Genomic DNA, 15,228 nt, shown 5'->3' on the forward strand with positions numbered 1-15,228 from the left:
TTTCTATCTGAGTTTTGGTTCTCATGACACAGCATCTCACCACCACTGAGGCTGAGCCTTGGGGCAAAGCCAGGAGAGAAATAAACACAGACACATGAAATTCATCCCCTCATGGGTAATGTTTCCACACCTGCTCTCTTCTCCGAAGCCTCAGGTCATTCCTCTGTGAACTCTGCAGAGGTTTCGGTTGTGAGCGTTGGGAGAGATGACACAGACCTTACATAGGACTTAGAGCACCAAGAGGACACCTAATTCCCACTTGAGCTTTTTTAAAGTTTCATGAAATGCAGACCTTCCACCCATGAGAAAGTGCTAACAAAATGGAGCCTGAGCTACATAGTGTGACCTCCCCTGGGGACCTTTTACCTGCAGGTACTGCTTGACCACCTCCTACTTCCTCCCGCAGCCCGAGTCAGCTTTTTAACTTAGGAAAAGCTGGCTGAAGTGTTAGACGCCCCCAACCTAGTTTGGCTCCTGGACATTAAGGGGTAGATGGAGGTGGAACAGGTGAGAGCCTTTGTTCAGGCTCCGGCTGCAGGGTCCCTGGCGTGTCCACCTCCCAAAATCTACCCTTTGCTCTAGGATAACTTTAACAATGGCTTTAGGGCTTCCCTGGTGGTGCAGTGGTTGAGAATCTGCCTGCCAATGCAGGGGACACGGGTTCGAGCCCTGGTCTGGGAGGATCCCATATGCCGCGGAGCAACTAGGCCCGTGAGCCACAATTACTGAGCCTGCGCGTCTGGAGCCTGTGCTCCGCAACAAGAGAGGCCGCAATAGTGAGAGGCCCGCGCACCGCGATGAAGAGTGGCCCCCGCTTGCCGCAACTAAAGGAAGCCCTCGCACAGAAACGAAGACCCAACACAGCCATAAATTAATTAATTAATTAATTTTAAAAAAATGGCTTTAAAGTCCATTTTCACGTGTGTTCCATCCTTTCCTTGGATTCCTCCTTTTTCCATTTTCTCTTCCAACCAACAACCTCATTTAGACAGGTAAATATTCAAGTGGCCTCATCCCAGGGAGACAGGATACACAGAGTAGGTTCAAGTCCATGTCCTTAGGTCAGTGGTGGGTCCCACTTCCTGGGCCTGGGACCGCTGCCCATCAACCCCTGATATGTCAGAGGGCTATGGTTGAAGTGCTGTTCTGCTGGTGAGTATTGCCTTTCTAGCAGGGAAATCTTGACTAGGAAAATCTTTCAAAGGAATGGATCTCTACTGGTGGGACCTCAGCCATTTGGGCAGATGGCTGGGATGGATGTTGGACTTGGGTGGGGCTGACTTTCTCAGGTTCTCTGCCCACATTTCACAGGTGCTTTGCAATGCACAGCCACCCACGCTTTCTTAGGAAACGAACCAACCCCAGGGGCCCGTTGACTACACCCTGAGCTCAGCCCGAGTACCCAGAATCCACCTCACGGTCCAGGAGCAGAGCTGAGGTCCTCTGCCAGCCCGGGACCAGAGGCCCCCTCAGACCCAGCTCCCCGTTTCAGGGGACCCCACGTATTGCTAACACCAAAATACACCTGTTTTGCTTTTGCGTCTCGTAGGAAGGGTTGTTAAGAACTTGGTGACCAATAGACAAAAAGGAACCACAGCCGAGAGCAGCACAGCGGCAGTGGGTCCTGGGCAGGGGGGCTGAGGCTGCGGGTGGGAGAGGGGAAGGGCCACCTCTGCCCTGGAAGCCGGAGGAAGGGGCTGCTCTGAACGTCGCCCCGATCGCCGCAGCACCGTCTGCACAGACAGGCTCTTGCAGGTCGCTGCGCTGCCCCGCCCTCTGCTCAGGCGTGCGGTTTGGGAAGCACCGAGTGGGAAAAGGGGGGCGGGGAGGGGCCTGGGCCGGGTCCCGCTTCTGCCTTGCCGCCCTGGCTGCCCAGGGCAGGGGCGTCCTTTGCCCTCCAGGTTCCCGGGGCTCGGGGGGCAGCAGGCTGAGGGGTCCTGGGCCGAGATGTGGCCGCCTGAGTTACAACGCTTTCGCAGTGGGCTCCACGGCAGGCGGCCTCCCTCAGCCCCAGGCCGGGACCTGCTGCACCAGGTGGCCTGTCCAGGAGAGCCCGTCACAGCCGCCTCCCACCTCCCCACGTCAGAACGCCTCCTGGGGACCACGGGGTAGGCTGAGCCGTTGGAAATCCCTGTTTGTGCAGATCAAACATGGTCCAATACCCGCAGCGTCACTGGCCCCACCCCGTCCCTGGTGCCTTCCAGGCCCCTGCCCCAGGGGGGGCTCCCGCCCCTCGGGGTCCCCGCAGGGAGGCGCGCCCTCCTCTCTCCATCCCCGGTCCCCCGGGCGCCCACGCTCTGCTGAGCAGATGCCGGGCCTCCTGCCCCCGTCACCCCAGGCAGAGCCTCCCCTTTGCTCAACGGCCTCCCCTCCAGACAGACGCACAATCCCCAGCACACAGGCTGCCTCACGCCCGCTGGGGGTGCGTTCATTTCTTCCACGAGCGGAGCGATCCCACGTTTCCCGGACTCACTGTTTGGGGCTACACTGAACCCACCACTGACCCCCCAGAGACACAAACGTACAGGCCTCGTAACATCGTCCTCATGAGCCAGACCTGGGAGTCACGAGGCAGAGAGGTTCTAAAGGAGGGCTCCCGGGGGTGACTCTGTGACGTGGACTCCAGGCTGCGCGGCAGGGGAGCTGCTCTCACTCCCCTTCCTGGGCTGCAAGAGGCTCCTTACCACAAGGGGCGTGGTGGAATTTACAGTGAAATTTTTCCTTTTCCTGGCATTTGATCTTTTTTTAACATAGTGTTTTATATCTGGTTTCTTAATGATACCTGTCTTACTCTGATGGATGTCACATGGCCTGGGGGCGGAAGATAAGAAAAGGGGGTGGGAACTGTTGATGAATAGACAGAGTTTGTGCTGACAAGGGAAGACCAGCTGATGCTCCCGGCGGCTTTCTGAACCATTGGCAAGGGAGCTGAAGGGCTTATGGGGGGACGTGGGGCCTCTGGAGACGGTGCAGAGACTAAGAGCCTGGGTGGAGCACCAGATGGCCTGGAAAGAGGAAAAGCACAAGTTTGGAATTACACCACAACTGTGTGTCAAATCTAGATCACTGTGCTTAACCTTTCCTACAGAAGAGGGCCAAGAAATACTTTATCAGATTAAAAGCCTAGCAGCTCTGGAAAAAATCACTGAAAGTCTTCAGAAAGCTTTAGGTAAAGTGAACTGCGGGCCACCCAGCGATCAATAAGTGTGGAGGACGGGTGCTTGTGCTGGGATTCTCTTCCCTGGTGAGAAGGGACGTAAGGCGTCCACTCAAGGGCCCCGCGTGCCCTGAGAGCAGCTCCGGAGGAGCAGGGGGCGCCGTCCCGGGGGGACCAGCGTGGGCGCACGGGGGTCTCCTGGGCCAGCACGTGCACGTTGCAGGAGTCCCGGGCCACCTGCGGGCGTCGCCTCCCTTCCCGCTGGACTGAGCGTGGCCGTGCCTCTTTCCCAGGAATAACAGGGACGCGGGGCCCGTGACACACCCACGTGCGGCGGTCTCCGGCCCCCGTGACCGGGCCCAGGGAGGTCCCGCGCGGCCTGTGGGATGCGTCCTCCTCTGCAGGCGCCCCCACCCCGCCTGGGACCCCGCTTCCCCCCCACCAAGGCCTCCTCACCGCTGAAGTCGGTCCCCGCATTCCCCCCTGCCTTCTGCCCTGGGCCCACGCCTGTCACCGGGACCTTCCTCTGAGCCTCTTCCCTAGGCTGGCCTCCTGTCCTCCCGGCCTCGCCGAGGTAGACTTGGCAGCCGCGTGGAGGCTCCAGGCGACTCCTCCAGCGCACCTGCCACCCGCGTTCGGCCTCACCTGACGAGCCCCGAGCACCTGCCTCACGCCAGGAGCTGTCTCAGTTCCCGGCATTTACCACCTCCAGCCCCGACCCAGGGCCCCGCCCTCGCTGAGCGCACGTCCCAGGCCCTCGGGGAGGCTCAGGGGGCCTCAGCGGCCCAGCCTGGGGGAGCTTCTGGGTCTTGACGCTTCCTACCGGCTGCTCCTCCGGGCCCCCATCATCCTCATAGGCAGGGCCTCCATCCCGTCCTTGGCTCAACGCCCCGAGGACAGGCTTCCAGGCCCGGCACTGGGACCTCCCGGGGGTTCAAGGTGTCGTCAGGCACAGGCCCAGCTGCTCTGAAGTGGGGCCTCCCCGCCTTGGACTTTGGGGCCGGAGCTGGTCCGGGGGCTCTGCCCACCTCCCTGCCGGGTCCGCCCCGACCTTGACCGAGGCCTCTTCTTCCCCCAGAGCTGCCGGCTCCCTCCCCGCCTCGCTCACTGACCATCTCCCCTCAACCCACGCTCCCCACTTTCCCTCCGTGCAAACACACCCGGGTCGCCTGGGGCTCTGTCCTGCGTCTTTAACATCCTCTGAGCCCGACCGGGGTGACGCCCAGCACCTTAAACTCAGAATGCCCGGCCGGCCTCCGTCCCCCGCTGGACGCCCGCCTCTCCCGTCTCCTTGCAGCCCCCGGGCTCCTCTGGGGAAACCGAGAAGGACTCACTAAGGTGCTGCTCTGACTCCCTGCTGGTGGGGCTGGGTAACAGTTGAGAGTGCAGGATTTAGAGCGCCCCAAGCTGGGTTCAAATCCCTATCGGGCCCCCAGTGAGTTGTGTGACCTTGGGGTAACCTTGGGCAAGTGACAGCACTTCCTAAGGCTCAGCATCTTCGTCCTCAAAGTGAGGTATTCAGAGCACCCGTCTCATTGGGGTGCAGGGGGTTGAACGAGGCGATGCTTGCTGAGTGCTGAGCCCGCGGTCTGCACACATACCCGCCCACCCGGACCTGTGGGAGGGTCGCACCTCACTCGACCCCAGGAAGGCGTTTGTTCTGGGTCAAGGACCACAAAAGAGGGGATCCAGCGCTGCCCCTGGTCCCGCACTCCCCAGCCTCACTGGGGCTCACAGGGGTGAGTGAACCGCGGGAGGGTCTGCAGCGCAGGCTCATAGGAACACCTAGAATTTCTCAAGAAAATCTCCTCTTTCCAAACAGGAAATTCTCTCAAGCAAAGAAGAAAGAAGTATAAAAGTTTGTTCAAGGGAGACAAAAACCACAAGGGGACGCAGAACCTAGCCTGAGAAACCAGGACTGCCCACTCACCCCCCGCCTCTAGGAAGAAAAACAATATAGAATTACTAACCATTCTGTGTAAAGGAGAATCGTATTATTCAAGGAGTGCCAAATAAAATGAACCTATTTAAGTATTAAGTTAGAGGCAGTGTGGTTTTTTTCCTTAAACAAAAAAAGAAATGAAAATCTAATTGAGCCTGAAAAATAAGTGTCCAAAGCTTCTATTGTCTACCAGGATGAGCTCTGAGAAAAACATAACCTCAGAGGCTGTGCAGTCGTCAGTGTCCTCCAGAGAAACAGAACCAACAGGATGTGCATATAAATATAGAAAGAGTGACTGTGCAATAATTGCGAAGAATTGTATCACGTGATTAGGGAGGCTGACCAGTCCCGAGAGCTGCAATTGGCCAGCTGGACCCAAGAGAACAGATGGTGTGGTCCCAGTCTGAGTCTGAAGCCTGACAGTCTGGAGACCAAGGAAGACCTGACGTTTCAGTTCAAGTCCAAAGGCAGGAAAAGGCTGATGTCCCAGTTGGAAGGCCATCTGGCAAGAGGAATTCCCTCTTACTCGGGGAAGGGTCAGACTTTTGTTCTGTTCAGGCCTTCAGCTGCTCAGATCAGGCCCACCTACGTCGGGGAGGGCAATCTGCTTTACTCAGTCCACTGATTTAAAGGTGACTCTCATCCAGAAACAACCTCATAGAAACACCCAGAATAATGTTTGACCAAGTATCTGGGCACCCCGTGGTCCAGTCAAGCTAACGCATAAAATTAACCATCACATCTGTCCAACCTGTCCGTGAAGAACCAGAGCCTATGAAGTCCTGACAGCCATCCCTTCCATGACCCCCTCCTGCTGCAGCATCGTGCAAGGTGCACAAGCACGTGTACAAAGTATGCAGACACACAGGGTATGTTCCATTGCTTTGTGAAGGCTCAGAAAGCACCCGCTGGGTTTCTGTCGTGAGGAGATGAACCAGCTCTCCAGGGAGCCACGTGGTTTGACCCTCACAGAGGGGGGGCTGACATCCTACCTCCCCGTGGCCACGTAGCCACTGTCAGACCCCGAGGGTGCTTAAGTATTTTGCATCTGATCCCTGAGTGAAACCAAGATCTCTACAGAGAAGAAAGCTTTCCAATCCCTAGGAATGACCCAATTTCAAGTAATTTTCACTGCACTGGAATTCTGGTTTATCAGAATGATGTTGGCTGCGGCACAGAGAGATGGACATGCTCTAGGAGCTGGCCCCGACTTTGCACCATCAGTGTTTTAGCTGCAGAGGATTTGGCCCACCAGCGTTTTCTGGGAGAAGATGAAAAATTTCGTTCAGCAACTGTCAGCGTGTCTTCCACGGCTTCTTATCCAAACTGGTTCTGGTTGTGGATGAGCTCAGCACATTGAGGTGAGCAGGCTGAAAAGTGATATTTGGGTTAAAATGTGAGATTGCTCCCATTTCTCCGGAGAGGTGGGTCTGGAGAAGGTCGTGAATCCTGCCTTAGAGACAACCACGGAGAGAGAACTTCTGTTCTGAGGTGCAGACTTGGCAATGGATTGGTGTTTGTTCTAAAAGCCCACTTATAAAGGCAGCTGGAGATTGGATCAAACTAAACCATCTTATTTGTAATTGCCAGCTGTGCACTCTTCTCAGGACAGACAAAACCCTTCTCCCCTCGTTCCCTGATGTCACCAATATGACTGTAAAATAGAGGACTGGGGGATTGGAATCAGAGAATGAGGGCTTTAATCCAACACCGAGACCCCAGACGAGGAAGCTGAGGCACAGAGAGGTCCTAAGACTCGCGAGTCACCAAGTAACTCGGTGGCCGAGCAGGAAGCAAATAGCTCTGATTTCCAGCCTCTCTTATTTCTATGGCATCATTCTGCAGCTCCCTATCAATAAATGGATGTTTCAGAGTCGTTACTTCTGGTTTTTTTTCCTACTTGACTCTAGTATTAGTTTGCTCGGGCTGCCATAACAATGTACCACTGATGGGGTGGCTTAAACCGCAGAAATTTATTGTCTCCCAGCCTGCAGTCTGGAAGTCCAAGGTCAAGGGCAGCATTGGTTCCTCCTGAGGCCTCTCTCCTTGGCGTGCAGACAGCCGTCTTCTCCCTGTGTCCTCACAAGGTGTTTCCTCTGTGTGTGTCCAAATCTCTTCTTAGAGGACACCAGTCAGAATGGATTAGGGCCCACCCTAATGGCCTCATTTTTAACTTACCCATCCTTTTAAGAGCCCATCTTCGGATATAGCCACATTCTGAGTTCCTGGGTGTTAGGGCTTCAACGTGTGAATTTCGAGGGGACACAGTTCTGCCCAGAATGCCTCGCCAACATTTTTAGAGTATTTTGTGATTTGTGAATTGTTTCCATGCACACAATGCCATTGAACCCTCACCACAGTGCTTGGGAGGGAGGTGTCACCTCCACTCAGAGACGTTAAGTGACTTTCTCATTGCCACACCATCACATGGCCTGTGGTGGACCCAATACCCCAGCAGGCCTTCTAATCCAGAGGCCAGGGTCTTCTCACTAAATGTTCTAAAATCATGACCATCACTCTTTGCCAATCAGGATGTATAGATGTAATCAGTTTACACAGCCCTGCTGCCTCCAGGTAAGATGAGATATTACAAGTCCTTTTCATGACCTTCTGTAGGTTAAAGAGATGCTTGACTTGACCTTCCCCTGGTCCACCTCTGAACCTTATAACTCTTCTAAGTACAGCAGTTTCCAAATCCTGAAAGTGTAATGATTTAATATTTTGACCACACAAAAATGTCCCCAATCTAAGTGACAGCATCCAAAACAGCTGAGTCAGTGCATTGGGTCCCAGGCAGAGAGCTGAGCTCCCATTCTCTGGAGATCTGCTGTCCAACAACGTAAATATGCTTAACACTACGGAGATGTATACTTAAAAATGGTTAAGATGGTAAATTCAATGTTATGGTTTTTCTAACCACAATTTAAAAAAAAAGAATGCCTTAAAATGTATATCTACAGCTACATCATGAAGAAAATAAGAGAACCCACAGAATAGGAGAAATTTGTTTTAATCATACATTTGATAAGGGACTTGTATCTAGAATATAAAAAGATCTATTGGGGGGAGGGATAAATTGGAAGATGGGGCTTAACATATACGCACTACAAGGACCTACTGTATAGCACAAGGAACTCTGCTCAGTATTCTGTAATAACCTAAATGGGAAAGGAATTTGAAAAAGAATAGATACTTCTATATGTATAACAGAATCACTTTGCTGTACACCTGAAACTAACACAATATTGTTAATCAACTATACTCCAATATAAAATTAAAAATTTAAAAATAAATAAATAAAAAGATCTATTACAGCTCAATAATATAAAGGCAAATAACCCAGTAAAAATGGGCAAAGGCTCTGAATAGACAGTTTTCCAAAGAAGAAAATGGGCCTTCGGTCAAGACTGGTACTCAACCAAAGGAACCGGTAGTCTTCCCTCAGTAGAAAAAAATCCTCAACTAGTTCTGTTGATTTATTGCTAGATGATATATTAGCTTCCAACCTGCCAGAGCTGACCAACAGACACTAAATACAGGGTACATATATGTAGTTTAAAATTTTCCACTAGCCACACTAAAATAAACAGGTGAAACAAGCTTGAATAATCTATTTTATTTAACTCGATGTATCCAAAATAGTATAACTTTAATTTGTACCAATATTAAAAGTTATTAGTGAGATATTTTATATTCTTTTACTAAGTTTTTACAGTTCAGGGTGCACTTTGCATTAGCAGCACATCTCAGTTGTAGAATTCGATTTTCACTGGGAATATCTGATCTGCATTTAGATTTCAGGATAGTTGTAGTCGAAAGAGCAGCTACCCGTAGCCAAGTTGTTTTCAGGTTGTTTAAAAATACTCAGCATTTTCCCAATAACTGAATCAAGTTTAAGATTTCAAATTTAAATAAATTAAAATTAAATACAATTTAACATTCCAAGTCTGTGCCATTTGGATTTTAAATTCAAGGAAAAGGTATTGGCCGGTTTTAAGGCAGTGCTGTTGTTAGATTTACATCTTGAAAAGATCCTCTGGCTGCTGGGCAGGAAAAGCAGAGAGGCTGTCATGCTGGTTTAAGTGAGAGAGTGTGGCTTGGGTGGTAGGAGGGGAAGAGGAAGGAAGGGGGTCCCCTGGAGGCAGGGCCACCAGGACCCGCGTGAGGGCGTGTGTGGGAGTGGAGAGTGTTGACCCCGGTGCTGGACGTGAGCCACTGCAGAGAACCCAGTGGGGGTGAGTGTGGGTAGCAGGTCTGGGGCGACGCGAGCATCTCATCTGGGGCATCCGTGGAGACGCCTAGCAGAGATCCAGATGCAGATGGGAACTGAATTTATAAGACGGGGCTGAGGGAGAGCGCAGGGCTGGAGATGTGAACTTCCGGATCATCAGCACATAAACAGCATAGGAAGGCGTGAGATGGGACGACATTGCCTAGGAAGGAAGTATGGAGAGGAACAAAAGGTCTAGGACCCAGGCCTGGGGTCGTTGAATCTCTGGAGGTGGGACAGAAGAGCTGGAGAGTCACGGAAGCCAGGAGATCAGGGCGATTGGAAAAGGCGCTGAGGGCCAACCCGCTGAGCGCCCAAGTAGGTAAGCTTAGGATGAAGGATTGATCACAGGCTTGGCCAACAGGAAGGTCTGTGCTGAGCTTGACCAGGGCTCTTCCAGGGGGGTCCTGGGGGCTGACACCCAGCTGGAATGGGCTGAGGAGGGAACATGAAGCAATAACTCTGCAAATTCTTTGAAGTTAGGTTATGAAAGGAAACAGAGGGATGAGCAGTGGCTGAAAAGGTACGTACGCATGGGAAAGAGAGCTGTTGTCCGAATGCAGACCATCACGCTAGCGTTACCGAGCCAACTCACCTGTTCATGGTGCTGACCCATGCAGCAGGGCAGGAGAAACCCCTGCTCACTTGCTTACTGGATATGTACACTTCCTTTCAGTGAGCTGCCTTTTCATGTCCTTTGCCTGCTTTCTTTTGTTGTTCACCTTTTCTTGTTTATTTGTAGACTCTTTATGCTGAATACGAATGCTTTATTTGTTGAAAGACTTGCAAACTATTTCCTTCGTTCTGCCACTTATCGTTCACTTTGTTTCCGGTGCCTTTTGTCAAAATGAAGTTATCAATTATAATATAGTCAGAGCTGTCCTTTTCTTTTTATGGGTTGCTTCATGAGTCTTGTTAAGAAATCCTTCACTACTCTAACGCCATAAAGATGGTCTGCTGTTTCCTTCTGAACCATTTTCACTTTTGCTTTCACATTTCTGTCTAATCCACAGGAACTAGATGTTTGAGTGTGGTATGAGCGCTTTGATTCACCCCTCTTCTCGCCCCTCATCCACTGAGGCAGGCAGGGAGTGGAGCGGGGCCGGTCACATAAACGACAGTGACAACAGTCCTTGGTCTTCAGCTACTCTCAGGAGGGCAGCAAGCGCTTGCTGGTGTCCCCAAACCTTCGGCAAGTGCTGCCCACAGTGACAGCCTGTTCTCTGCCGTGCCTTGAGGAACTAAGAGGAGGGGTCCACCCTACATTCGGGATGGAGGGGCCAGGGAAGGGCAGTGTCTCTCAGCCACAGGGCAGTGCGCTATCACACCAGCAGCCCTAGGACAGCGGTGCCCGGGAGCCAGGCCAGCTCCAAGGGGACACTCAGGGCAGCTGGCACACGTCCTGAGTGGCTCCGGTTTCTGACAACAAGACCCCCGGGGGCCTGGACACTGTCATTTAGTCTTCAAGAGAAGCAAAACATCTAGCAGTAGGTAATACCTCATACCAGGAAGACTTGGTCACTGAAATGTTTATAAATTGCTGGCGGTGGGGAAAATAATAAAGGTACTTTGGAGAACAGTTAGTAACCTAGATCTTCTCAATCTGAAAACGTTTTCACAACCACAACCTCCACTGACCCTGACAAAGACCCTTTTGCCAAGCCAGGGTAATGTTTATCTTCTTTAATGAATGAGGAGATTAAGCCAACAGGCTGAGAAATGCTCCCCCAGCAAGGAGATCCGTTAATATACTTTCTTCACGCGTCCTCGCCCACAGAAACAGAGAAAGGGCGCAGGGCTGGAGTACCAGCCACAGTGCCCTGGGCCACCGCTGCTCGGGCCTCCCTCCTCCTCCACCCCATGCTCCCAGGAACGGGGTGCAGGGCTCCAGGGAAGTGGGATGAAAAAGGCACCCACGTGTTGGTCTTCCAGGTAGAGACCACCTTGGGACCAAGTGACCAGAGCTTTTTGCTCCCACCGGGCCTCCTGGGCAAGAGTACTTTTAATTTGACAACCTAGCTCCTGTTATTTCCTCAGGGGGCTAGGATTATACTCTCCTCGGTAACAGAGATTCCTGTCTGGCTACATGCTCTTGTTTCTGGAACATTCTTTTTTTTTTTTTTTTAAAGGAATTTTTTTTTTTTTTAAGATATGGCAATTTATTATTTATCTTTATTTATTTATGGCTATGTTGGGTCTTCGTTTCTGTGCGAGGGCTTTCTCTAGTTGTGGCAAGCGGGGGCCACTCTTCATCGCGGTGTGCGGGCCTCTCACTATCGCGGCCTCTCTTGTTGCGGAGCACAGGCTCCAGACGCACAGGCTCAGCAATTGTGGCACACGGGCCCAGTTGCTCTGCAGCATGTGGGATCCTCCCAGACCAGGGCTCGAACCCGTGTCCCCTGCATTGGCAGGCAGACTCTCAACCACTGCGCCACCAGGGAAGCCCTCTGGAACATTCTTAAAGAATAAATTCAACAGTGGGAGTGTCAGGATGGGCGAGGAAGGCGTGACAAACACCCATCGCACCAGGTGCCTGGGTCTGGTCCAGCGAGCAGCTGTCAGCAGCTTCCGCCCAAAGACTGTGGTTCTGCCTGGAAGGCCGGCCTCAGGGTGGCCACGCAGGGACTTCCCAACCTGCTCCACGGAGGGGCCACCAACCCCGCCCACGAGAACAGCTGGACATGTTTAATACTAGTCATGACTCGCTGGGGCTTTTCTCTCCAGTGATAACACTGGGAAGTTAAGGAATCAGCTAAAACATTTTAACAGACTGTGTGGTTGCCAAGTTAAAGGTCAAGGGGTCAGGAGGCGCGTGCGGTCATCCTCAGTGGCCAGCAGGACCCTGCTCAGGAGCAGCCCAACCCGGCTGCCCCCATCCCTGGGCGCCGGCCGGCCAGCCCGCTGTTTCCTTTCCCTTCTGCAAACCTTCACCTTCCGTCCCCATGGTTCTGCTTTCACAGTCTGCTTCTGAAGGGAGCACAAACCTTCTGTTTCTATTTCATTTTAAGAACGTTTGTGTGAATCACTTTTCTAACAAGATATAAGTAAGACAGGACAAGCAGTAAGATTCCAGAATCTTAATGTTGGTTATAGCCAAGATCCCTGGTCCAGGGCGTGTCTCTCTTTCTGAAAAGCAGTGGCCAACGGATCTGAGTCTAGCATGCATTGCACATCATCACTCAGCAAATTTGTACTGAGGGTTTAACGGGGCCCCCTGTCCACAGCGTGAGGACAAGAGAAGGCGACTGTGATCCAGGAGGACAGGCCTCCCCGGAACCCACAGAGCTGGCCCCCTGACCACGGACTTCCAGAGCTGGGAGAAACACGTTTCTGCTGTTTGAGCCATGCGGTCTGCAGTACTTTTGACGGTAGCCCAAGTGGACCCAGACTCTCACGTCCAATTTTAAGCAGATTTGCCTTCTTCACAGATGGATCCGGCAGCGTGGTGGGAGATGGAGGGGCGGGGAGAAGGGGCAGCAGAGAGAACAGAACAGTTGGGCTCTGGTCCCGCTTTTAGGCCAGGCTGAGGGCACCATCAGAGTGGACCCTCCTCCCCGCCCCAGCGAGCTGCACGCCCACCAGCTGGTTCTCCCTCTGCGCCCCGCCCCTCCCTCACCCAGCACAGCAAAGCCCTCACTGGCTGGCACTTCCAGGAATGACGGAAGCTCCAGCTGTGGCAGACAGCGCGGGCCTGCCTTGCTCTCCATTCTCTCCTCCCATGACACACTGTTCACCGTGACCCATTCCTAGGGTGACAGCAGCGCTCAGAAGAGTCCCGCCGCCATCTACCAAGTGTGTGGACCCCTCTGTGCATTTCCCACGGGAGCTTCCTTCCACCGAGTGCTGCCTATGTGAGCAATTCCTCACCACACAATCCTTTTTTGGAAAACACAATGCCAATCATAAAGGCAGGCTTGAGTTGGGTTTTGTTTCTAATACATATATTGAGTTTTGAATCCTTCTCTTTTCCATCATGTATTTGAATCATATCTTCAAATACCCAAGTTTGCTTATGTTAAAGAAAAAAATTATTTCAAGCTGTTAAAGAAGACATTATTCAAAGACACTTGTTAAAGCATGGAAAGGCAGACTTGATCCAAGGGGGGGGCCTTCATATGGGTGTAGGGACCCCTGCAATGGGACTGGTGAGGCCTTGTTTTTTTCTTGCAGTCGAGGAAAGAGCTCAGACTGAACTCTGAATGCCACATGGGCAAGCGGGAACTCAGAGCCAAGGAGCAGGGTGGGTGTCGGTGGATGGAGAGTTACTAAGAGGAGCCATCAGGGTCAACTAAACATCCGGGGTTCTGGCTAAACCGACCTAAGAGGACTCTTGCTGAAGGCAAGCCAGGGTGAGCGGTCATCTGGGGGTAGTGGGAGGGCGAAGAACCCAATTAGATTTGGAGGGTTATCAGAGATGGGGGCCAGGAGATTCTAGCCAAACCAACTTGGCAGGATTCTTGCTAGAATTGGACAATGCTGAGATGAACACTCAAGTCCAAAAGTTGAGGCCTCGTTGAAATTCAGGGGATCCTGAATAGAGTTCGGTCAAGGAGAGAATCTTTGTCATTTATTTATGGTTGCTTTATCAAATAAAAAACAAAGGATGTGGGCTTCCCTGGTGGCGCAGTGGTTGAGAATCTGCCTGCTAATGCAGGGAACACGGGTTCGAGCCCTGGTCTGGGAAGATCCCACATGCCGCGGAGCAACTGGGCCCATGAGCCACAACTACTGAGCTTGCGCGTCTAGAGCCTGTGCTCCGCAACAAGAGAGGCCGCGATAGTGAGAGGCCCGCGCACCGCGATGAAGAGTGGCCCCCGCTTGCCACAACTAGAGAAAGCCCTCGCACAGAAACGAAGACCCAACACAGCCAAAAATAAATAAATTAAAAAAAAAAAAAAGGATGTGAGTCATGAAGGCACTCTTTTTCCCTAGAGTTTTTTAAAAACAACAGTCCTAAAGAAAAATCTGTAATTAGTAATGATTGTAAGAGTTGGACAAAACCTGGGACCAAGCAATTGGACTGTTGACTTTAGCAGTACTCCCTAGACTGTGCTTTATCAGTCTCATACCCACAATTACCATGCAGCATATTTTAGGGGTCCATCATCATATTAATCTATTTCTAGACAGCTACTTCAATATGTATATGGTCCGAGTAGCCCCGAGAAACTGGAAAGTCATCTTAGCTGAGGAAGGATGAACTCTAAGCACCCTATCATTGTAACCTGCTTTGTTTTCTGAGGCCTTAGGACTCTATGCAAAATAAATATCAAGGTTAAAAAAAGTCTAACTGTGGGTTGGAAACTGGTCTGGATATTATTCTAAGCTCTGCCACAGGCAGGCAGCTTGTCCCTGAGCAAGTTCCTTGGCCTATCTCTGCCTCGGCTTCATCATTCGCAGAAGGTAGGGTAAGGAAGATTACTCCCCTCTCATTATTACGGATGACAAGGTGTGCTTATGTCCTTCTGCAAAATGGGCTGCCTCTTTCCTAGGAAGGGTGGAAGTCATCGCCCAGGTATATATCTTTTTTTCTTAATTTTAAAATTTTATTTATTTATTTATTATTTAAAAAAATTTTTTTTGGCTGCGTTGGGTCTTCGTTGCTGTGCGCAAGCTTTCTCTATAGTTGTGGTGAGCAGGGGCTACTCTTCGTTGCAGTGCGCAGGCTTCTCATTGCGGTGCCTTCTCCTTGCCAAGTGTGGGCTCTAGGTGCCGGTGCTTCAATAGTTGCAGCATACGGGCTCAGTAGTTGTGGCGCACGGGCTCTAGGGTGCGCAGGCTTCGGTAATTGTGGTGCACGGGCTTAGTTGCTCTGTGGCATGTGGGATCTTCCCCAACCAGGGCTCGGGCCCGTGTCCC

The sequence above is a fragment of the Balaenoptera acutorostrata genome, chromosome 18, assembly GCF_949987535.1.
Source record: "Balaenoptera acutorostrata chromosome 18, mBalAcu1.1, whole genome shotgun sequence".
In the NCBI taxonomy this organism is placed as follows: domain Eukaryota; kingdom Metazoa; phylum Chordata; class Mammalia; order Artiodactyla; family Balaenopteridae; genus Balaenoptera; species Balaenoptera acutorostrata.